Source organism: Leguminivora glycinivorella, chromosome 9 (genome assembly GCF_023078275.1).
Source record: "Leguminivora glycinivorella isolate SPB_JAAS2020 chromosome 9, LegGlyc_1.1, whole genome shotgun sequence".
Classification (NCBI taxonomy): Eukaryota; Metazoa; Arthropoda; class Insecta; order Lepidoptera; family Tortricidae; genus Leguminivora; species Leguminivora glycinivorella.
The window spans coordinates 17,622,879-17,648,628 of NC_062979.1; the positions used below are offsets into that span (position 1 = coordinate 17,622,879).

The 25,750-nt window shown below is 36.6% G+C and overlaps 1 protein-coding gene across 1 annotated transcript in view; it reads right to left on the bottom strand.

Annotated features, from left to right (window-relative positions):
- Nucleotides 1-10,958, bottom strand: part of LOC125229646 — a 218,762-nt gene extending 207,804 nt beyond the window's left edge. Inside the window, exon 1 of the mRNA XM_048134533.1 lies at nt 10,811-10,958. The gene's annotated coding sequence lies outside the window, so the exon portion shown is untranslated. The remainder of the gene's footprint in view (nt 1-10,810) is intronic.
- Between the last annotated feature and the right edge of the window lie 14,792 nt (nt 10,959-25,750).

A 25,750-nucleotide genomic window follows, 5' to 3' on the forward strand; every position in this document is an offset into this window, starting at 1 on the left:
AAGTACAGATTTGTACAAGTTTCTAATGAGTCGAGTCGGCAACGCACATGTGCCACTCCTTGAGTGGCAGGCGTCCATAGGTTACAGTGACCGCTTTCTATCAGGCGGACCGTATGCCTGTTTGCCACCTACGTGGTACAAAAAAAACTCTCGACGAATTCACCTTAAACATTAAAAACTAAATCAAAATCGATTGATTCGTTCGGGAGCTTCATAGCCACAGACATACAGACATGTCAAGCGTCAAACCTACTCCGTCGTTTTTGCGTTGGTGGCTAAAAACAAGAAACCTCCTTCAAAACTATAATAAAACACAACTTTCTAAGAAAATTGGTCAAGTGCGAGTCGGATTTCGACATTTCCATACAAAAAGGTCATGAGCGCCTGACGACATGTAATGGCAACGTACACTAAATTTCGTACTATAAGAGATAGAGCAAATAGACTTCAGATTTTGGTTGTCGGTGGCACAATTTTTTTGTTTTCGTATATATACACCTTTTTTTTTTTTTTTTTTAATTTATTTACTCAAAAAAGGTTACACAGTATTGTTCTAATTATAGTATTTTCGCCAAACTGTATGACAGTTTGTTGGCGAATGCAAGCACTCACTATTATTTCCTTATCGTCTACTGTGTAAGGTAGGTAGTAACAGCAACACACTTGTCCGACCAGCTGGTGGCCATTATCTAACTACAAAAACTGTGTCTGTCGGAGAACTGTGAAACCATTGCACAATTTTGATGCTGATTCATACTTAATCTAATTAAACTACATTACTTAGGTACTAATTCTAATGTCTAATTGATACATTTACGCTAACCCGTTTTCTGATAATTATCTAATAAAAACTTTTTTATCTTATTTTTGAGGGACACTAGGCTATTACAATCGTTATGACATGGAATAACATTAAATATTCTAGGTATTAAATAGTATCTAGTCCTATTGTATTGTAGTATTGGACCTATGTGGGCAATATTATGGTCAGTGAAGTTCTAAACGGTCTTAAGCGCCTCCTTTTTAGTAGGAACTTAAGTCATTTTGGAAAATGATTTTTTTTTAACAATTTCTAAAGCAAAACGAAACAGAAATTGATTTCTTTATACCTGTCCAATGCGCTTACACAATTTTAAGTCGTTTAGTAACTACTTGCAGCGGCAGTGAGTGAAATTCGTAATCTGAGTTTTTTTCTCTTAAGTCCGACTTACGCTTGACTGTAGATTTCTAATAGGTTTTCCTGTAATCTACAGGTAGAGGGCTATCTCGTGTATTTTTTTGAAAATTTTACGCTAAGTAGTTTCGGAGATAAGGGGGGGGAATGGTCATTTTTTGCTTATTTTCTTAAATTACTTCTAAATTACCAAAATAAAAAAAAATAAAAAAATATATTTCAGATGCTGATAAAATGCTCTTTCATTTGATATGTAACACAATATAGTTTTAATAACTTTGATTTTTAATTTTCAATTTTACCCCCCAAAAGTGACCCCTGTGATTAAATTTCATTTAATTAAATTACATGTCCGTCTTTGGGCCACAGGTTTACATACGTGTGCCAAATTTCAAGTAAATCGGTCCAGTAGTTTCGGAGAAATCGGCTGTGACAGAGGGACAGACAGACACGTGAGTGATCCTATAAGGGTTCCGTTTTTCCTCTTTGAGGTACGGAACCCTAAAAAGGCCTAAATCGTTGCTGATTGCGGCTCCACGTATGCATTTCAAAATTTCATAAGTAGCAGTCAAAAACAAATTAATGAAATTATAAATATTTACCTAATGCAAGTAACTGTATTACTTAAAGAGTACACTGAGAATACACATAACATTATAATGGCGCATGCCATAAGGTGTATACCAAAATTTACAACTTTGCCATTTTATAAAAGTAAATCATAAAATATTTTTGTCTTTTATTTCATTGGACCGACCGGCGACCCTAATGGTGGATTTAGACGAAGCCCATTTTGTGACGCCTAATCTACGGCGCCAGTGCCTGCCGAAAACTCATCTTCAGACTGTTTAGACGACGACTATTTTCAGCCGCCTAAATCTCGCCAGCAAACCGACTTTGCACTCCTGAGTCGTTTATACGGTGCCTTTTCAGCACCAGTCATTAAGCAAGCAGCTGGCACATCCGACAGGGCTAGTTTTTGCACCAATTTTTCTATGTTAAGATAGATATCCATCATTTATAAGCAATTAATTCAGGAGTTCTGAAGTTGAATAAGCGCTATGCGCGTTGCGGCGTTACGGCACATTTTTACTCGAAGAAGATACAACCCATTAGGTACCCCTAAGGGATCATCCATTAATTACGTCACACGTTAAGGGGGAGGGAGGGGGTCGACGAAGTGTGACAATGTGTGACAAGGGGGTGGGAGGGGTCCTAAATTTCGTGACGTCACATTTCAAAATCTATCATAATCTAAGGGTTAAAACACGAACTTTAAACTGTTACTTTATGAAACCTCATAAACATTTATACAAATACAGGATGTTCGGTAACCGGATGAAAAGCCAAAAGTAGGCGATAGTCTAGGCCATTTAGAACATTCTTTAGCTAGTAAATCTCTCGGACAAAATTTGATTAGTCGTTTTTTTAAACTTCTCGGTGAAAACTCCAAAATTTCAGACAAAATCGATAAGCATACTCTTGTTATTGTAGATATGTAGTTTTTTTGGTTTTATTTCATATTGTAAAATGTCTATCGTATACCAGAAAATAAATTTGAAACATCTGTGTCTAAATAAAATCAAACTACAGCGATTTAAAAATTTAATAACATAAAAAAATGATTTGAGTAAATTTGTTTAAGCCATGTCTGGCTAAAAATGTTCTAAATGGCCTAGATCAGGATCACCTATTTTCGACTTTGTATCTGGTTATAAATATAAGATACCAATTTTATTGTCGACCGATTCAGAATGTGAAATTTTGAGCGTTGCTGGGGTTTCAAGGCACGTAGGTTAAATAAATGTGTAACACACACAACAACACGTGGAAAATATTAACTGCAAAATATCCCACAATTTAGTTTCATTCATATTTTTTTGAACATTTAAGAGTCAAAATCATCATTTAAACGTTTATTCTACCAGCCACAGCCAGCTGTGGACATCAAGTTAAAATTTCTATGAAATTACTTTACACTCTTATAGATACAATGAAACTTAGTCATTCGTTTTTGAAGTATCAAGAGAGCCTTTCCTGTTGATGGGGCGAAGAATAATTTAAGTATATAAATGAAAATAAGCTTGATTTCTAACCGCTGTTTTCATTCAATAATTTCTACGTGTAAATTTGCAAAATATGTGACGTCACACTAGGGAGGGGGGAGTCTAACAAATGTGACCAGCTGTGACAAGGAGGGGAGAGGGGTCAAAAATCACGATTTTTAGTGTGACGTAATTTATGGATGATCCCTAATTCGCTTTACGGCGTAACGTATTCTCACACCGGCCGCAGTCGTCGCGCTTTGTGAACGCTTGAAACGCTCCGTTGAGTCTCAAAGTCGTTCATATTTCTTGACCGCTAGAATGTGTAGGAAATAAAGCGTAGGTATTTGTCGTTTGCAGGAGGTGATGGATCTGTTACTGAGCGGAAAGGCTTTCTGTTTGTGTTAATAACGTGCCTAAGTAAACAATTTTTTGCTGGTTGCAAAACGATTATTGTTTTAGACTTCTTTGTGCAGAAAGTTATTTTGCAAAGAAAGTGAGAAACCCCTTTAAATGTTTTTGCTCAATACGATACAATTATTTTTTGTTTAAATTTTTTTAACTCATTGAAGGTTGTTTCCCTTTTGTATAGTCTACCCAACCACCCACCAGCCACCCAGCCTCAGGCACCAGAAGCCTTGGTCAATTTTTCTTTCATATGTGTAATATGTTTCGGTTTTAAGTCAATTATGTATAATACATATAAACATACCATACAGAAGCAGCCAAATAGCACTAGACCCGACTCATAGTGTTGTGTTCCTGCCGGTGAGTAAGGCTGCCAGAGCTCAACGAAGGTGCAGTGTGCTGGTGATGGAAGGACCTACGGAACTAATTTGTTCTGTCTGTTGTCCTTTGAGTCGTCGGCAACCCAAACCCTCCTTGGAACTTGCACACTCCTTTTGGCAGTGTACTTAACACAGCAAAAGGGAGTGTACAAGTTCTCCTTAAGTTGCAGGCGTCCATAGGTTACGGTGACTGCTTTCCATAGTATAAAAAAAACTCGATATAAATTTTTCTCGCTCATAAAAAACGACTAGAAGCTGTGAGATGAAATGACACACCGTCCACAATTAGTGAGCCATGAGCATTTGAACTAGCTGAAAACTATAACAAATAGGGCGCCTGGTGATCCAAAATGCAAGATTGGTTTTGATATTTCACAGTTTTGACAGCTTTTCGATTCAGTCAGACCAGTACGTTACTACCCTCTTACTAATTTGATACTGACATGTACTCGGACTTTAGCATGTATCTTCATTCAAGCTCGCCTTTGTTACTTTTTTTTTGGGTAATGCTATTGAATCAGTTTGAGCTATAACCACACAATGTATGGATGGATTGTCTCTCTATTATTTACAGCTAGGTACAAAAACTTCAGCGGTGGTTTTTGCTTAAAATATCACATACTGTAAGAGTTTTGAATGATTCACGGTTATTTTCATTATACTTGTATTAACCGGGATATAGACCGTGATTACCTTTTTGATGTATGGAATCCAGTGATTTGTTTGTGTAATACACCGGTGAAGTCAGAATTGAAAAACATAGTGACACTGTGAGTGTAGTGTGTTTGGATAGACCATCGGGTGTGAACGCCACCAGTGGTAACGCTGAAAGTAAACGTAGCCGACGCGCGCGAAGTAGAGTAGATCGCGCGCTGTCTACGCAATTTTGCCATCGACCCGCCTTCTTCAGTTTTCCGGGACCATGATGCATCCAACTGCATCAAAATATCGGGAGCTCGACAAAAATCAAAAAGGTAATCACGGTCTTCCGGTCGATATAAGTCTTATAACGTAGTTACATTGATTCCTTACCACAGAACACCCCACTAGAAGCCTAATGCAAGCGATATTGTTCGAGACGCAAATCACCAATCCTTGCGGGGTGAGGCGGAAGCGCACGGTGCTGCCATTGGTCGTTTCAAATAATGGCGCGCCTTTACGCTTAGCCGTAGGGATGGGAATGGGACATGTATATTATAGACAATGGTACCGGTACCAGTACTGTGGTGAATTTGTTTTGCAACAAATTATAATATTATAGCAGTTTTTCTAACTTATTTATATTTCATTAGTTATAAAGTATTATTTCTACAAGTAATGGTAAGAAATTAACTTGCAACGTTCGGGTGAAATCATGCGACTTTTAAAGCAGATATTTTTAACCGATTGAGCTGAAATTTTGCACACATAATTGTGTAAATCACGTGACGATGCAATATAAGGGTACTCGTATCATGGAGCTGATCTACTGATGGACCTTCTGGTCCATGGCCATAGATTGAATTGATTAAATTTCATATCTGATTATGATGTTGACCTCAATTCCAATAAGGCCTAGTTACCCTTCGGGTTGGAAGGTCAGATGGCAGTCGCTTTCGTAAAACTAGTGCCTATGCCAAATCTTGGGATTAGTTGCCAAAGCGGACCCCAGGCTCCCATGAGCCGTGGCGAATGCCGATGCCGGTATAACGCAAGGAGGATGATGATTGTGATAGCACCTCAATAAAAATAATTCTACTAATAACTAAACTGTGCATTTTTACTTACGTTTACGTTAAATTACCAACTAAATATTCTAAACTAATCAATCAACTAAATAACACTACAGACTCTACAGATTCTAGATAATTATTCACAATTACAAATCTGCTTTCTTTTATATTTCATAAAATGGTAGCACATGGTACGAACGGTAGTACGAAGTTCCCGCAACAGACATTTTTAAACTAACATGGCCCCATCCCTAGTCGTTTACGTGAATAGGATAGCATATCGCATTGTTAACTAGGCAAAAAGGGATGGACGCGCCTCGGCGCCGCTCAGTACAATTGGGTTGGTAAGAAAGTAATGAGCGAATCATAACCAATATTGTAATTTTTATTTAATTTATTATTTTAATCATTTATCAAAAATATAACGGCCTTCGTTATCTACTACTTGTCTCCATCGTTCTGGTAAAGAATGAATAGCATCGGCGAAGAAGTTCTTAGGTTTAGATTTAAAAAACTCAGCTATGTACTGTCATAGATGGGCTTGATCATCGAACTTTTTTTCATTCAAGGCATTGCTTAGCGATCAATGCGTAATCCGTAGGTGCCAAGTCTGGAGAGTACGGTGGATGAGGTATCACTTTCCAACCTAGCTCCAATAGCTTTAGCCGAGTCACTTTTGCAATGTGTGGGCGAGCATTGTCGTGTAAGAAAAAAACTTTAGCATGCTGTGGAAGATTCTGACAGATTTTTTGGTTTAAATTTTCAAGCTGATTACAGTATACTGATGCGGTAACAGTCATTCCACTTGGTAGGAGTTCCCAGTGAATAATACCATGAATATCCCACCAAACGGACAGCATAACTTTTTTCGGGTGAGGCTCTGTTTTTGGTGCCTCTATTCCTTTTTCGTTTGGAGCTAGCCACTGACGTTTGCGTGTGTGATTTATATATAAGACCCATTTTTCATCTCCAGTGATAAGATGGTCCAACCAGTTGAATGTGCGGCGATAAGACAGAAGTTGTATGCAGATATCGGCACGGCGGTTTAGTTGATCTCTATCAAGTTCGTGCGGTATCCAAACACTGTATTTGTAGTTTTTTCCCAACTCGTGTAAATGTGTTTCTATGGTGACATGAGAGCAGCCTAACTCGGTAGCAAGAGTACGACTCGTTAGCCTCGGATCTCCTACAATTAAGGTTTTTAATTTGGCTACATCAATCTTCACCGGTCGACCAGACTTAGGTTGATCTGATAATGAAAAGTCGCCACTACGAAACCGCTGGAACCATCGTTTCGCCGTGGCCTCAGACACAACTTCAGGAGCAACACGCTGACATATAAATGACGCACTGCTTCGGCGGCTGAATGGCCAGACTGAAATTCATATAGTAAGCAATGCCTTACATGCACTTTTAATTCGTCCATTTTCTTCCTTATATTAGCTCGGCGACAGCTAGTGAATGACTGACGAGAAACTGTGCGACTCGCCCTTTATATACTTTCGACCATAGAAGATTCTAGAACTCTCTCAAAAATTTTATGTGGAATTCAATCGATCGCTCATTACTTTCTTACCAACCCAATAATTATTTTGACTTAACTGTGGAATTTTATTCCATCTTTTTTATACACTGCTCGTCACTTGAATAGGTTCACTACAAAAAATAGTTTCATCGGCATTTCTAGTAATATTAGTGAAAAAGTAAAACTTGTATTATGTAGGATACTTTACTTGTAGATATAAGATATAATGACATTACAAATTAAATGACGTGTTTGTTAAGAAAAAATATTTATTTGTTATCATGGGACAAAAAAACTTGTCACATGAATAGGTTCATCAAATAAAAGACTAAATATTTTCAAAAGTAATTATATATTTTATTTCTAATAGTGTGTAAATTTACCATTTTCTCGTATTGTTTCAAAAATTCTGTTAGGCATAGAATCATAAAGAGAGCGAAGGAAATTTAAATCAAGATTTTTCCAAGCCTTGTCGATGGCACTAATCAACTGTTGTTTGTTACTTAATTCTTGTCCTCCGATGTAAACTTGACGTGATAACCAACTCCAAACGTTCTCTATTATATTTAGATCCGGTGAGCATGAGGGCCAGTTTAAAACTTCAATTTTTTGTTGTTTAAACCACTCTGATACTTCATGTGCAGTATGTATCGGCGCATTATCTTGCTGTAATATCCAAAGACGGTGATTCATAATAGTGTCAATTTCATTGTATTTATCTTTTAGAAGCTGTAGATACTTCCTTGCCGTTTGTTTCCCTTGGAGGAAAACAATATCGACTGCACCATAATATGAAATTGCACCCCAGACCATTACAGATTGAAGTGACGAATGCCGGCGAGACATAATCTTCTCTTCCTTTCTAAGATCATGAAAGTAATAATGAAAACCATCAGGACCATCGAGGTTAAACTTTTTTTCGTCGGTAAAAATAACTGTTTTCCATTCGTGTGTCCAGCTCATGTGATTTTGTGCAAACGCAAGTCGTCTTAATATATGATGACTTTGCAAAGCCGGTTTTTTCTTTAATTTTCGTCTTTTCAGGTGACTTGCTTGTTTTATAATCCTTCTGACAGTGGAAAGGGATGCTGTAGTGTTAGTTTCTCTAGCTATTGCTGCCGTACTTTTAGTTGAATTAGAAGCAGCGCGCAAAATCATTCGACGTTCCCGAGCACTTGTCGCAAACTTTGTTCTGCCTTTGTAATTTTTTCCATAATTTTCTTTATTTTTAACGTAATTGTTAATTACATTAGGACTTCTGTTTAATCTGCGAGCTATTTCGCGATTTGATAATTTTTGTCCTAAGAAAAACTGGATATTATTAATTTCCTCACTTGTTAACTGTTTATTGCGTCCCATCTTGTATTGTTTTTATATGAACAAGAAAAATATTATATCTTATAAAACACAAACAAGTACGTCTAAACACCAAGCGAGAACACAGACAAATGTAATAATACAAGACAAAACGTGGCGTGAACCTATCCATGTGACGCGCCGCGAACACGTGGGCATCTGTGATTGGTCAGACACTGACCAATTACGCGTCGTAACGTATTTAATGTGTATTAGAAATTTTTAAGCGCAAGATTAGTGATCTATATCAAAGGACAAAATTCGAAAAATAATAGTAATATAATACATAAGGGTAAAATATAAGGTGAACCTATTCAAGTGACGAGTAGTGTATGTGTAAGAAGACTTGCCACACCACTTTATGCTGCAAGAGACCATTGTTTGCAACCAAATTTAATTTTTTAAGATTTTTTCCCTAGCGGACACGAACACTACTGTTAGCGGGTCGTATACTTGGGCGCTACTGATCGGTTTCGCGCGCGTTCAAACTTTTATACACCTGATTTTTCGTGTGCTTGGTGACTGCGAGTCGCCCTGTAAGGGCCGTCTTGTTGGGTTGGTCTGTGTTCCTTACATAATACAATTTTAATAAATATTTGAAATTGTGAATTATAGTTTCCTTTCGAGCCTTGTATGCGAAATAAAAGCCCGACCACCTGCGGCAATACAATACAACTATATCAATGGTGTGCTCACATGTACGCAGTGTCCACGAACATTTACCAACAAGATCGGCTATATCAGCCATTTGCGAGCAGCACACCAGAGACAGCAACGGACTTGAAAGCAGTTGCCGTGGCCGTATCGGCCGTGGAGTCATTATTAGGTACTCTTATTATAGCTTGTATGAACTGTTAAAGACGCTTTCCATTTAGTTCAAATTTTGAGCACCACATGCGCTGCGATCACTTTTCCCCCTTACCCCCTCCATGCACCACGCGAAGCCAATAATTAAGTATTTTTTGGTTAAGTAGTACCTAAAATACGTAAATCGCATATTACTTAGCCTATTACTACACAACAATTCCGTTACTGTGATTATTTTTAGCTAGACATAGATGTAAACATTTTAATGCAAATAATAAACAATAATAATCGCTCCTTTATTGGAATAATAGACTCACATAGGTACCTAAATTTAAAAATGTTGTTACCTTATTGGGCTTATTGCTTCGGGACGGACGCTAGCTCCGCTAATATGTATAATAATATATCCTATGTAATTTACTATAACAAAATAACCTAAATGTGTAGGCAGTAAACCCATTTACGAATTATAGCGCTTTCATACATATTACTTTAAAGTCATTCCGAAGGTTAGAGCTTCGAGAGGGTCGTTCGTGGTCAATGAGAAAGATGAGGGTTGGATGGTCATCTCTATTGTTGATTGTGTGTGCAAATAGTCTCGTTTGACAGTCGGTAGGTACCTAATTGGGCCTACAGAATTGACATATAATGTTACAAAACAAAACTAAAAAGTAGGTGTATAAATATTATGTTTATAATAATATGTAAATACTTACGGTTTTATTATTAAATTATTATGTTTGTTTAAGTATTCAAAAAACCCCTCTTAAAAATTTGGGGGATATTTCAGGTTCACTAACCCTGTATTATATTTATTGAAAGCCGAGTTGGTTTATATGGTTTATACGTGTTACGGTAGTTACTATTCGCGACTTTCTGGTTATCACTAGATAACAAAGTAGGCACATAGTTTTCGTGCTATTAATAGTGTACTTGTATTAAGTAAAGCCTATAAATTAAAATGTAAAATTCGAGTGTACCTACACAATTAAGAATAGATGTTGAATTTGTGTGACGTCAATAAAGCCGAGGAGAGAAGTGTACGGGAGGGTAAGGAGTGTGCTTAAAAAAATAACGGCTCACTTTTTGGCGCTGCTTTCGAAGGAAGTTTTATGTTATTATTTTACTTGTGCTACAAATAATATATAATATATTACAATTAATGCTTGTTATCGTCCTGCAACACACTTATTTAATGTTAGGTACTTTTTTCAAGGTAAGTACTAGTACTAAATTAACAGATGTGCGTACGAGTTTAAATAATTATGATGATGAAGATGATACAGTTTTGACTTCAGTAATTTCAGTATGACAATAATCTGTTAGTCTAATATCTCAAATACTTGCCAGGCATGTGTGGTGTCAATAATCATATACAGTATAATTACCGTATTATAACTTACTTGCGTTTAAAGTAGTCGTCCGGTGTCAGCGTGATCAGAAGCACATAGTATCACAAGGGCACCAAGAGTTTGTTGTGCCGGCGGCGATGGAGGTGGTGGAGGCTTTAGCGGAGCGGCGACGGGGGTGATGCCGGGACGTGCGCTCGGGCCGGCGGCGGGCAGGTACTGGAGCCGGGCGGGCGCGGGCGGGCGCCGGCGAGCGCGCGCCGCCCACGGCCGGCCGCCACCGGCACCGTCGCCGCCGCCGCCGCCACCGCCGCCACCACCGCCACCACCGCCGCCACCGCCACTGTACCGCGTCACCACACTTCATGATCTTAAAAGACGCATCGAAAAATGTTTTCGATCCGATTTGATCAAAATCAAATCTTCTTGTGAACATGGATTCTAATTTATTATTGAATCTGACTACATAATTAATTTTTAGCGACAAATACAGAGTGGGTGGGGCCTGTAACCAAGGTGAAGAATTGAACTGTAGGCTATTCTCCTTATACTGATCAACATTTGTTCGGCGACTTTTAAAAATAACTTGTATTTTGATTTTTATCACCCTTGAAAGTTTTTTCTAAGAGGTAATGTATTGCGAATTCTGTTAAGTCTAAAGTGTGACAGACAACGTCAATGACAACAATAATGGCGTACATTGAAGCTAATATTTATTTTGTATGAAAAATTTAAAATTTAAAGACTTCATAATTTTTAAAAGTCACTGAACAAAAAATGTTCAGTATAAGGAGAATAGCCTACAGTTCAATTCTTCACCTTGGTTACAGGCCCCACTCTGTATATTATCCTAGCCCCAGATTAATGTAAAATACCCTATAATGGACGGTGATGCCACTTTGGACAAAAAAACACATATCCTTAAATAGTACATTACGATACAAGTGCGTAAAAAAGAAAGTTCGAAACGAGTGGCGATAAATTAAATAAAACACGACCGAAGGGAGTGTTTTAAATCGACACGAGTTACGAATTTCCTTTTCGCACGTGTATCGTACGACGTTTTTCAGTACAGATGAGCCTCCGAAGTTTCGACCTGGCATATAATGAACCACTTCTCGCACTAGTGCGTAAAAAAAAACCGGCCAAGTGCGAGTCGGGCTCGCGCACAAAGGGTTCCGTAGCAGCAAATATAATAAACCAATAACTTAACCAAAATTACAGTTAAATCAACCTATCTCAAAAACTATAAGAGATACTTTGATCAAACCAAAAATCGTTGAAAGAGTTAATTAGCATGCATCACCTCTATTTTTTTTAGAATTTTATACCCCGTAGTTATAAAAATAGAGGGGGGGGGACATACTTTTTACGACTTTGAGAGCTGATATCTCAAAAACCGTTCACTTTAAGAAAAATGTTTTTTAGAAAACTTTATATCATTTTAAAAGACCTTTCCATTGATACCCCACACGGGTATGTACATCGAAAAAAAAATTTTCATCCCTCAGTTACATGTATGGGGGGCCCCACCCCCAATTCTTTTTTTTACTATTTAGTGTCATAATTTTGTAGCGGTTCATACAACACATATTCCCATCAAATTTCATCACTGTAGTACTTATAGTTTCCGAGTAAATCGGCTGTGACAGACGGACAGACGGACAGACGGACAGACGGACAGACGGACATGACGAAACTATAAGGGTTCCGTTTTTGCCATTTTGGCTACGGAACCCTAAAAACACCATCTGTACTGAAAAATAAGTATCTAAAATTAGTTTCTAAAAACTGACGGCAATGTACCATACTCTAGAATAATAGAGCTGCTTATTTTGAAGTTTCATTTAATCTGGTTATTTTTGAAGGATTTTGCGGCAAGATAAAAGTAATCAGTTTACTGAAAAAAATATCAGAACGAATTCTTAGTAATGTTGCTAAGAGAGTTGAGTTCATGTAAAAAATAATAAAAAAATAATACTCGGTGAAAACTTAAATGAGTACTGCATTAACCATGAGATAAGGTAAAAATCGTATGGGAAAACCTCGGGGAAGCTCGGGGCTCTTAGGGAAACCCTAAAGTAGGTATTATTTGGCTCCATAATACTTCTGCTATTTTACTTTTTAGGGTTCCGTACCATAAAGGTACAAAAGGAACCTTTAGCGCGACTCTGTCCGTCAGTCGGTCTGTCACATTCCTAAATATCTCGAAAACTATACTTATGCTATAGAATTGAAATTTGGCATAGTAATGAACATTATTAACCTCTACAAATTGAAAGTACTATTTTTATTCATTTATTTAAATAAATTTCAAGTAACTAGGTCAAGTGATTAATTGCATAGTGCATAATACTGTTACATTGAAAATTAATTTACTATAGGGTCCGATTGCTAGACAGAAATACGTGAATTTCATGAATAATATTAATATAATTTTATAAAATATGTATTACTTATCCCTTAAATGTATAGTGATGTATATATGCATCATATATTTGTACATTCTAACTGTAGTAAAAATTTTCCTAGTGTTAAAAAACATTGTCTATCACATACAATCATACATTAATTTCTCATTAAAAGAAGAATCATGCATTTAAGGGTTAATACTAATACTATTCACACAATGTAAAACTTTATGGGCCTATTAGTATTTATATAGTACCTATTATAAATTGTTATTTTAACTCCTGTGAGCAGCTATTCAAATGTTAACGCGGGTTAGAAGTCATTATCCCTGATAGCTAGCAATTCTTTTTTCATACACTCAAAGAAATAGGTACGGGCTGAAAAACAGCGCTGTGCAGTCACTAGACTCGCGGCACAAGCTGAGTCTCGAGTCTATTGTCGCACCTAGTATTTAACTGTTGGTAGTTACTTAGTTATTTTAGTCCTCAAAGTTGTGATCATAGCTAATATAGAATATAGACATGATTGTACTGTATCATAGCGTAGCTTACTCTTAGTTGCATGATAGAAATAAGTACTTAAGTAATTGTACCTTAAAATTATTTGCGACAATAAATGACTTTTTTTTTAAGTGGGGTAACGTTAGAAAGAGCTCAAACTGTACATATCAAAACTATTTTTTATATTTTTTTGGTTGTGGAAAAAAAATGTTGTTTGAAGGAAAATTAAAAAAAAAAGACCGCCCCCCCCCCCTTATCTCCGAAGTTTACCAACATAAATTTATGAAATTTTCACCAAACATGGCTATAAATAAATATAAATAAATAAAATAAAATATTATAGAACATTCTTACACAGATTGGCTGAGGCCCGGTAAGCTCATGAAAGCTTGTGTTGTGAGTACTCAGACAACGATATAATTATATAATATATAAATACTTATATACATAAAAAACATCCATGGTTCAGGAACAAATATCTGTGCTCATCACACAAATAAATGCCCTTACCGGGATTCGAACCCGGGACCGCGGCGTAGCAGGCAGGGTCACTACCTACTGCGCCAGACCGGTCGTCAAAGTCGGCTATTACGATAATGAATATTACAGGAAAAATAAAATCGTACACGTATCTTGAAAAAAAAATTTTTAATTAAGGCTGCTTTCAAAAAAAACGTCAAAAGAATGTAAAATTGATAGTTTTAGTCGGTGAAATACTACACTTTCCGTTATCCAATAGATTTATTTAATTCAAGTTCCAGTTAGAACATCTTATTATCTCGATTTTTATAAGACTGGATTTTTGAAAACTAACTCACTAAATTAATTATGAATTTTTCTCTAATGCACGTTTAGAAAAACGCACGTATATAGCTGAATCAGTCGATCTTATTTGTAAAATTTGGACAATTTTGAATATTAAAACGGGTAAATTTATAATTCGTATATCCTGTACCACAATCATTTCAGACTAGATTTTTATTTTAACTTTTTGAAAAAGAGTAAACTAGCCTAAGGCGAATTCAATTTTTTTCAGAAATTACCTAAAATTAAGTGACAATTTCTTTGAAAATCTACATCACATAGAAGTAAGTTTTATACTAAATTAATCTGCAACGTTTACTTAAATTTCTGTTATGCCTTAGTGATTATAAATTGCTATTATTGATTTTTGCCAATTTTTTGAAAACGAGCCTTCTCCGGTACAATTATTACCACTTTTGGACATTTTCTCATATTTTGTTAGACCAAGTAGAAAAAGTCCTATAATGTGATATATATTTATAAACTACTCGCAAAGCCCTTTAATTTGATACCACACACGGTATGATCGAGCGCTCGGTTGCGATTTCACTATTTTTAACACGAAAGCCCTCTTAATAAAAAACCTTTCAGATTTATATTTTCAGTTTCAGCACCCTTGCGGGTGTTTATTGTACCTGTATTTTTTAATAAAGTAACAATGAAATTACATGTTTTTAAATAGAGGCAAAATGGTTAAAATCGGCTCACGCAAATAACAATTATCCCATAAAAATCATCTTCCATACTAGCTCGCGCGCATTAGTTTACTCAATTTGCCGATAGATGTCGCTGTACGTAGAACGCTCATTTCCTACATCGCGTTTTTCCTGATATTATGAGGTCGGTTCAGGAGCGTCCTTGCGACATGTCGTAAGTTGTTAACTATTGAAGTCGAATAGTCTTGATTTTATTTGGACGTTGTCTAAGGATAAAATTGTATATTAAAATATTACTTGTTATGTGGGAAATTGAGTCTTGAGGGATTTAGTCAAGTCTGTAGAGTTCTATGAATAACATTTCGATGATTCAACTATTGGAAGTTTGTACGGAACCCTCGGTGAGCGAGTCCGAAGTAAAACCTTTTAATACGTAGTTTTTGTGCGGTGGCTGGCTGTGTGAAAACAAATTAAGTTATTCTCGATCAACTTAATTTGTTTTGGCACGTATTTAACCGGGCGACAAAATAACCATAGAAATGGGTATCAAAAATAATAGTTTGGCGACTAAAATGGGGCCTCAAAATATTTCAATATGAGGTAGCATTTTAATGTCATTACGGCTACGGTTTATTCAGACGCGAGTACCAACTATTTATTTGGCAACTGAATTATTATATTGGAAACAATTTAAGAGATACAGTTTAATAGGAAAACGGCTGTCTATTAATATAAAATATACAGTTATTTTAAAATATTTATATAGCAAATTAACATAAAAAGTACATTTAAAATTTATACATCGGCACTCGTCACCTGAGCTGTCATTTTAATAAAAAAAAGGATTCTTATAAAATATAACGGTCGACAAAATATTATACTTATGGTAAGAAATTAGGTGTTTGGGGGTGCTGGCAACTTCGTCTATACTATTTTTTGGCAGGAAAACCTTACTCAGAATATGCTTTGGCATAAATCGTTCCGCAGATTTTATAATATCGAATCTTATGCAGCATAATGTTAATGAGCAAAATAATCTTCTAAATTAAGAGTACTTCCGTAGGTTTTTGTTTGCATAATATTTAGGCGGTAAAAAGTTGTCCATCTTCTTCCTATTTCTGTTTTGATAGCGAATCATGTGTGTTGGGGATGCATGCCTCTGGGACTGTATTTAATTTCCTTTTTGCTATCGTTGTTTTGTTCATACAAAGTACCTAAGAATTATGCCATACTTAGCAAATTTGGTAGGACTTATATATTCTACTAAAAAAATAACCTAACCCTAACCACTTTTTGCTAGTAGAAAATAATTCTGCTCTTGTAATATACGATTATCATGGCAATTTTTTTTTAATACCACGTCGGTGGCAAACAAGCATACGATCGGCCTGATGGAGAGCGGTCACCGTGACCTATGGACGCCTGCAACTCAAGGGGTGTCACATGCGCGTTACCGACCCGTTAGAAGCTTATACACTGCTTTTTGCTGTGGACTTATTATAAAATGATTTGGTACGCGTTCCCTCGCTTGCAACTCGCTCGAAAATAGATGTGAGATATTTAAATACTACCCGTGGTTTACGGATCGCAAATACGATGTTTGAATAGAATAAACATTTATTCGTGAACATAGGCAAGACAAAATACACATAATAACAACAAGACAGAAAGAAATGAAGTGCCACGAAAAAATGGCCTCACCTAAGCAAAACATGGCCAAATGGGGATTGCTCCGCAGCCCCTCGACCCAATGCACTTGCGACACAGCGCCGCAAACCATGGCGCACCTATACTGGCTTGCCCCGCGTGCCCGCATCACTGCTCGGAGCTCGACCTGAGAGACGCGACAGCCAGGGCTGTTAATGCTGCTGCCTATTGGGCATCTACTGTATAAGAAAGGAACCTCGACACGATAAGAAGAAGAAGAAGCCTCACCTCAGCGTGTTGCTGGTGACTTCTAGCGCTGATCTTCCGATGAGACCATCGTTTCCATAAAGAAACGATTTTATATGTGTTTTAAAAAAACCTACTTCCCAATAATTTTTTTAGTTGCCATCGCAATTTAATTACTACTTTAAACGATGAGCTAAGTATAATTATTTAGGTGCTAACATCTATATGACTACAAATATTAAAAATCTTACGCTTTACAATACTAGGTGCAAATTATTATTTTAGTCGCCAAAGTATTGTTTAATGTTCCTCGGCAATATTTTTGTCGCTTGAAATTTGCTGCCGTTTTTTCAATAATAATGATGCTTAATATTTGAGGCTCATATATTTTTTTTGTCGCCACAATATTAAAACACAGCCAAATTATATTATTGTATGCCCGACATAACTTCCCGTTTAATATTTTAGTTGCCCGGTTAATTATATGCCATTTGTTTTCACGCAGCCAGGTACCGGACAAAAAAAAAAAACCGGCCAAGAGCGTGTCGGGCCACGCTCAGTGTAGGGTTCCGTAGTTTTCCGTATTTTTCTCAAAAACTACTGAACCTATCAAGATCAAAACAATTTTCCTAGAAAGTCTTTATAAAGTTCTACTTTTGTGATTTTTTTCATATTTTTTAAACATATGGTTCAAAAGTTAGAGGGGGGGGGACGCACTTTTTTTTCCTTTTGGAGCGATTATTTCCGAAAATATTAATATTATCAAAAAACGATCTTAGTAAACCCTTATTCATTTTTGAATACCTATCCAATAATATATCACACGTTGGGGTTGAAATGAAAAAAGATATCAGCCCCCACTTTACATGTAGGGGGAGTATCCTAATAAAACATTTTTTTCCGTTTTTTATTTTTGCACTTTGTTGGCGTGATTGATATACATATTGGTACCAAATTTCAGCTTTCTAGTGCTTACGGTTACTGAGATTATCCGCGGACGGACGGACGGACGGACGGACGGACGGACGGACGGACGGACGGACAGACAGACATGGCGAAACTATAAGGGTTCCTAGTTGACTACGGAACCCTAAAAACCGGACAGAAAAAGATGTTTAAAGAAAAAAAATGAGTCGTTTAACTATGGTTTAAAGCAATTCTCGAGTTTGGGACTAAAATAACACCAAATTGAGACATAAAGTCACATCGGTTGAACAAAGAGTCACAATGTAAGGATTCCGAGTTGACCTTCAACAGGGCAGAAACCCTTAATGTACTATGTACAATACATTTTTTCCAGACAAAAGGCAGCCATGTGATGTTTATTCGCAGTACTCGTAGGTACAAAATTTCAACTTAGGTACTCGCTGAGATCATGTCAAACGTGATAGGAACTACATAAGAAATTTAAAATGTCGCAAGGAACAAACACTTAGGTACTTTCCAAGAGAGCTAAGAAACAAGTTTATATTTTTCAAAAATTAATTACTCATTGTGAGAAATAACATAGCCTATTAAGACGAATCTTCACCATCATATATATAGATAGATAGATAGAATACTCTTTATTGGCACACCTCAGCAAGAGATACAGAAAAAAGATACAGCGGAGACAAAACAAATGATTATAAATAGAGGCAGACAACAGGCGGTCTTATCGCTAAAGAGCGATCTCTACCAGACAACCTTTGGGTAGCGGAAATAAAAAACATAATCAGAAAGAGTAGGTGCTTCGAAATGAAAAATCATACTTATTCTAATTTCCAACACACAAATTGAATAAACATACACATATAAGAGAATATAAATAGACTTACATAAACATACTTAAATAGTAATATACAGCAAGACAGATAATAATAATACACAGATATAATTATATATCTTTCCCATCACGGAACAATGGTGTTCCGGACCTTTAGGAGGCGTGCGCGGGGACGAAGCCAACGCGTAAAGGCCCTTTTGACACTTTAATGAAATGTAAGGGGTACACCGGGCGGATGCTGCCCTTACCCGTATCATGGGACACACGCAGAGGCAACACCCGCCAGGGTGTAAGGACTATTTGAGAGTTAATGGAATCTAAAATGAACTGGGCTATTGGATGAAAGTGATGGGCTAAATACTGGGCTATGAGATAAAAAACGGTATCCAATTTTATTTCTGGCAGACGTTGACTTGTCCCCACAAGATGGGCCCCCACAAAAAGCGACATCCAAGATGGCTCAAGGGCAACACCACCGGTGTGAGAACTCAAGGGGGGTGTCGAGAGGTGTACACCGCTTTCTGCCCAGTGGTTGTCAAGCCCCACTGTACCAACTCGCGTCATATGCAAATTTTCACTTCCACCCCTGGGGCATGTAGCCCTAACGACTCCACTCTGGACGGCCAGCCAAGGCAAGCCAGAGGTAGAGAGTCCTGTCCCACCCACCCGCCTTACGGGTAACAGAACTCCCCAGGAGCACTTGGGTACGTGGGGTCGCTGTTCCCCAACAGCTCGCCACAAGCTGCCCTGCGTTGACTGATTGCAGTGGTAAAACCAGTGGGCGATGGGGTCGTCACATCCCTACGCCATAATTATATATATTATTAGTCTATTTTTATATATTATATAAGTATTAGCACAGTATAAGGACAACTCAGTAGTTAATCTCCGGCAGGTCGATGCGGGCGGTCTATACTGCGCAAGGTCACGCAGGGTTGAACAAAATTACTATAAAGTTAATCAACTTCGTACAAAGTAAGTTGTTGTTATCTAGTAGGTACTATTAACTGTAAGTATTAGTATAACAATACCACATCTGACATCAGTCAATATTGAATACACAAAAAAATATTATTCATATATTAATAGTCTCATACGCGCAATACTAGATTGTGTAACAAGGGAGCAAAATGAGATATTTACGGGGAGGGCTTTTCACATCACCTATGTGGTAATTTATATGTTATACTTAGATATTATTTAAAACAAAAACGCACTTTCTACCACGTACCATTCAAGTAGGTACGTGTTTTTTTTCTTAAATACTGACGAAATAGTATTTGCATAAAATATCTGAATAGACGGTTCCACAATATTTAAGTAGGTACCAAACTTTCGAGATACATAGATCGCAGCATGTCGATGTCGTTACAGGTAAATCCTTACTGATTTTAATGCGTCATTATAGTTTTAAATCTCACTTTTACCTAACACTACAAAAATATAACAATCACTTACTTTTCTGGAAGTCTAGGAGTTGTGAAGAATATTATTTCCGGATTAAAATAAAAAGTTCCTCATAGTCGGAGATCAAAATGTGGATTACTTATCTGACAATAGTTCAAAACGGCAGGTTGACGATATACTTGGTTGTTTTGGATGTTTGAACACTGTAACTTTCCCCACTCGCGTAACGGACGAAAGTGCGTCATCCATCGACTGCGGATTAGCGAACTATGCGCGCGACTGCCTAACCGTATCGCCAGTGGACACTGCTATCAGCGATCACAACGCGCAGCGGTTTGTGTTTACTTTAGAAAGTGAGGTTCAAAAATCCAAAGCAAATCAAATGTTTGAACGTCGATTATTTAATACCGAATCTATTTATTCATTCTATACGGACATTTCTTATTATAATTTTAATTATTTTATTTATGATTGCAATATTGACATTAATTCTAAATTTGACAAATTATTTAATGTGTTGACTTATTATATAGATTTGCATTTTCCTATTAAAAAATTAAGATCCAAAAATAAATATCCTGTTCCGTGGGCAACTGACGAGCTGTTTGAATACATGCAAAAACACCGTGACCTTCACGAACTACGACGTCAGTATCCAAATAATACAATCATATCGGACTGTATAGACCATTACTCTCGGCTCATTATGTCTGAGACTCTCCGCGCCCGTCAAAATCATATCGAAACCAGACTGGCAGAAAGCACGAACCCTTCAAAAGAACTGTGGAGGATTGTAAATGAGGAAATAGGCAAAAAATCAACTTCTCAGCTGGTATACATAAAAAATCAATACGATGATACTTATATGTCCTATGGCGAGGTTCCAAATGCATTCAATAGGCACTTTTTGAACACTGCAAAGAAACATGCAATAAGCAGTGATGAGTACTTGTCCAAGCAGTACGTCGGTGGGCACTTGGGCAGCACTGATATACCGTCATTCGCACTCCCTATTGTTACACGTGAGCTTCTGGATAACACTATAAAATCAATATTAAGGACCAGTACCACATTGGATATATATGACATGTCTTTAAACATATTAATAAGTGTTTGGCCTATTTTTAACCGACTTCAAAAAAGGAGGAGGTTCTCAATTCGACTGAATGTTTTTTTTTTATTATTTTTTTTTTGTTTTTTTTTTGTATGTATGTTATTCGATATCTCCGAGAATCATGGACCGATTTTCAAAATTTTTTTTTCATTCGATCAGGTATAACCCCGAGATGGTCCCATTGGCACCAAGTCGGGGTCTGATGATGGGATCTTGGAGAAATCGAGGGAACTCCTCAAATGTTATAGGCACATGTAATGTTTTTAGTGTATTTTTCAAAGGTACACCAGTATTTACGCCTGATGGTGATAACTTTATGTGGCTGAGCTGATGATGGAAGGTCAACTCCTCAATGGTTAGGAGTTAAAGGATAATTCTTTCACTACTGTACATATATTCGGACTGATACATAGAATATCAATAGGAACCACTAAAAATCAACAAATAAATAAACTTTTTAACAAAAAATAAAACCGCCTTCAAAAATAAGCGCGTTACAAAACACGGAGAAACTAAAAAGCAAAAAATAATAAACCTTTGAATTCAGATTTCTTATCGGATTGCAATAATCTAAAGATCCAAATTATAAACAAATCAATTATTTTTGGAGTCGGTGCCAGCCTGCGTATGGGTGGGTGGTGCAAACGGGAATAGCAAGGCGATGAACAGGTCTGGTACCGACTACAAAAGTGATTGATTTGTTTATAATTTGGATGTTTAGATTATTGCAATCCGATAAGAAATCTGAATTCAAAGGTTTATTATTTTTTGCTTTTTAGTTTCTCCGTGTTTTGTAACGCGCTTATTTTTGAAGGCGGTTTTATTTTTTGTTAAAAAGTTTATATCTGACATATTAGTAGTTTTAGTTAATGACATTTTTCAAATTGGAATATACCCGAATGAAAAATACACGTGTGTGTCCGGTCTATAAAGGAAAGGGTGACAAGAGTGATGTAAACAACTACAGGCCCATAACTATCGTACCTGGTCTACGGTTTCGAAAATTGTGGAGTCCATTTTATCATCGTCCCTAATGACCTACTTAGAACAGAACGATTTACTAACCGACAACCAGTATGCCTATAGACGTAAACGCTCCACTACTACTGCAGCACACAAAATCGTCGACTGCATTTTGACTGGTCTAGATGATAGGTACAAGATGGCTGCCATACTGTGCGATTTGTCTAAGGCTTTTGACATCATTAGCCATAATCTGCTCTTGAATAAATTAAGTATGTATGGCATTAATGGGTCAGCGCACAGATTGTTTGCATCATTCTTGTCTGGTCGTCAACAAGTGGTTCAAATGTCACTAAATGGCCAAAAACATATTTCAGATACTGGCAATGTCAATTTAGGTATTCCTCAAGGGTCAGCAGCTGGAAATACACTCTTTTTACTGTTTGTCAACGATCTACCCTCTGCCATCAAAAATGGGTTATCGGTGTTATTTGCAGACGACACCACCGTTGTTGTTAAGGCAAAAACACACGAGCAGTTAGCTGAGAAAATACATGAAGCTTGTGACCAATTAAAGAGATGGTTTTCGTCAAATGGCCTACTGTTAAATATATCGAAATCCAATTTGATGATGTTCTCTGGTCGCAGCACCTCAATACCGTCGTGGATCAGTAGTGTTCCAATGCCATTATGTAAGGAAACAAAATTTCTGGGTTTTATACTTGACTCAAATCTGAATTGGAAGTGCCATGTCGATCAGCTCTGTAACAGGTTAAGTAGTTCCATATTTGCATTGAAAAAACTACAACCTCTGATATCAGGGAAGTCACTTAAAACTGTTTATTTTTCGCATTTTCACTCCTTGATGTCATACGGTACATTGATTTTAGTGGGGACGTTTATCGACAAAAAGAGGCCAAACCTTTTTTTTCTTGACCAAAGCATGAAACTTGGCCCAGTTGTTCCTTATATCAAAATAAGCCGATTAAGATCGGGAGCCTTCGGGAGCCTCCCCCCTGGGGCTCGGGAGGGGGGGTCAAAGTACCGCTTCACCCGGCTTGCTTTGAAAAATTCTAACATACCCCGTTTAGTTCATAGGTCATGTTTGGTATCGTTTTCGAGTAAATCAATAACGTAGAATTCATTTTTGGTACTAAAATTATAATTTAATGGTAAATAAAATAAAAAAAAATGAAAAGTTTGAAATTTTCATCTATGATTTACAAATTCAAGTCATCATAAATGTCAAACTGTTTGCTTTTTCTACAAATATGATATGAAAGCCTATTTAATATAGATTATGAATAATATAACTTTTACCCACCTTTACTAACGTTAAGTTTTAGAAAAAAAATCTTTAAGCCGCGCGGCGTCCCGACGCCGCGAGCGTAATTTTAAAATGCCTTTATTTTAAAAAACTCTATTAGAACCCGTTTAGCTATTAGGTCATGTTTAGTATGGTTTTCGAGTAAATAAATAACGTAGAATTTAGTTTTGGTACTAAAATGACCATTTAATGTTAAATGAAATTAAAAAAAAAAAAAAAATCTGTGAGTTGCAAATTCAAGTCACCATAAACGGTTTGCTTTTTCTATAAATATAAAAATATGATATTAAAGCCTATTCACAAAGGATAGTACGCGTTCACCTACGCGAGCTTATACTGTGTGCGGGGAACGCGCCTCTTTCATATATTTGATCGCCAGTGTCAGAGGTGTGTTAATGCATAAATAGAAAAAGATTCATTATTATTGACTCCGGTGTCGACAACGGCAACACTCGGGTCGGGTCAAGAAATTTATATAATAGTATTTTATACAATCGTGATATAATACAAAACTTTTCAGTCGAGTACCATGTGTAGTACGGTACGAGAGTGAAAAGCTTAATTATATCACTATTGTATACAATACTTTTTCTACGAGTCTATCTTCATCATCAATGGACGGAAATATCACCATTCATGCAAGTTAAAATTAATGTCAATAGAGTCGTTCACCGTTGTATCAACATCGAATTACCTAGCAACCAATTGTTTGTAATAACCGTCTCTGATTGGCCGATAACGCGACAGATAAAAAAAATTTGTTTCAGATGCAGGAAAATTTGCCAGATATCGCAAATTAGTATAGAAATTGTATGAAGTTCTATTTTTGAAATTATTATAGTTAACTAAAGTCAATTATAATGAGCTTATTATAATTGAGTCGGAACTGCCATAGAGTATCCAACACTGAAAAGTTAGCACTTATAGTTTAGTCTGTGGTGTCCTAATTGACAGATTACTCATACTCATACTATACATTCCCTTCGCAGAGACATAGCTGGGTACATATGCAACTACATAAAGAGGGCTCTACCCTCTTTATGCAGTTGCATCGGTGTTTTCAACCTGATTTACATTTACATTTTTAAAATAGAGAGAGTTTTTAAAATAGAGGTATTTTTAAATTATGCTCGCGGCGTCCCGACGCCGCGCGTCTTAAAGTAATTTTTTTGTCGAACTTAACGTTTGTGAAGGTGGATAAAAGTTATATTTTTTATAATCTATATTAAATAGGCTTTCATATAATATTTTTTATTTATAGAAAAAGCAAACAGTTTGTCATTTATGATGACCTGAATTTGTAAATCATGGATGAAAATTTCAAATTTTTTATTTTTTTTTAATTTTACTTACCATTAAATTATAATTTTAGTACCAAAAATGAATTCTACGTTATTGATTTACTCGAAAACGATATCAAACATGACCTAATAGCTAAACGGGGTCTAATAGAGTTTCTAAAATAAAGGCATTTTAAAATTACGCTCGCGGCGTCCCGACGCCGCGCGTCTTAAAGTAATTTTTTTGTGGAACTTAACGTTAGTAAAGGTGGATAAAAGTTATATTTTTTAAAATCTATATTAAATAGGCTATCATGTCATATTTTTTATTTATAGAAAAAGTAAACAGTTTGTCATTTATGATGACCTGAATTTGTAAATCATGGATGAAAATTTCAATTTTTTTATTTTATTTTATTTTATTTTATTTACCATTAAATTATAATTTTAGTACTAAAAACGAATTCTACGTTATTGATTTACTCGAAAACGATACCAAACATGACCTATTAACTAAACGGGGTAAGTTAGAATTTTTCAAACCAAGCCGGGTGAAGCGGTACTTTGACCCCCCCTCCCGGGCCCCAGGGGGGAGGCTCCCGAAGGCTCCCGATCTTAATCGGCTTATTTTGATATAAGGAACAACTGCGCCAAGTTTCATGCTTTGGTCAAAAAATTTAAGGTTTTTCAATAAACTCCCCAGCTATTTGGGGAAATTCCACAGATGCCGGGCGAGTACTGATTCTACAAAAACGTGCAATCCGTTTACTGGCTGGGGTAAAACAAATGCACCACTATAAAGAACTTTTTAAAAAACCATTAATACAATATGCGACCCAGGTAAAATGCGACTAAAAATATTTGCGGCTAACT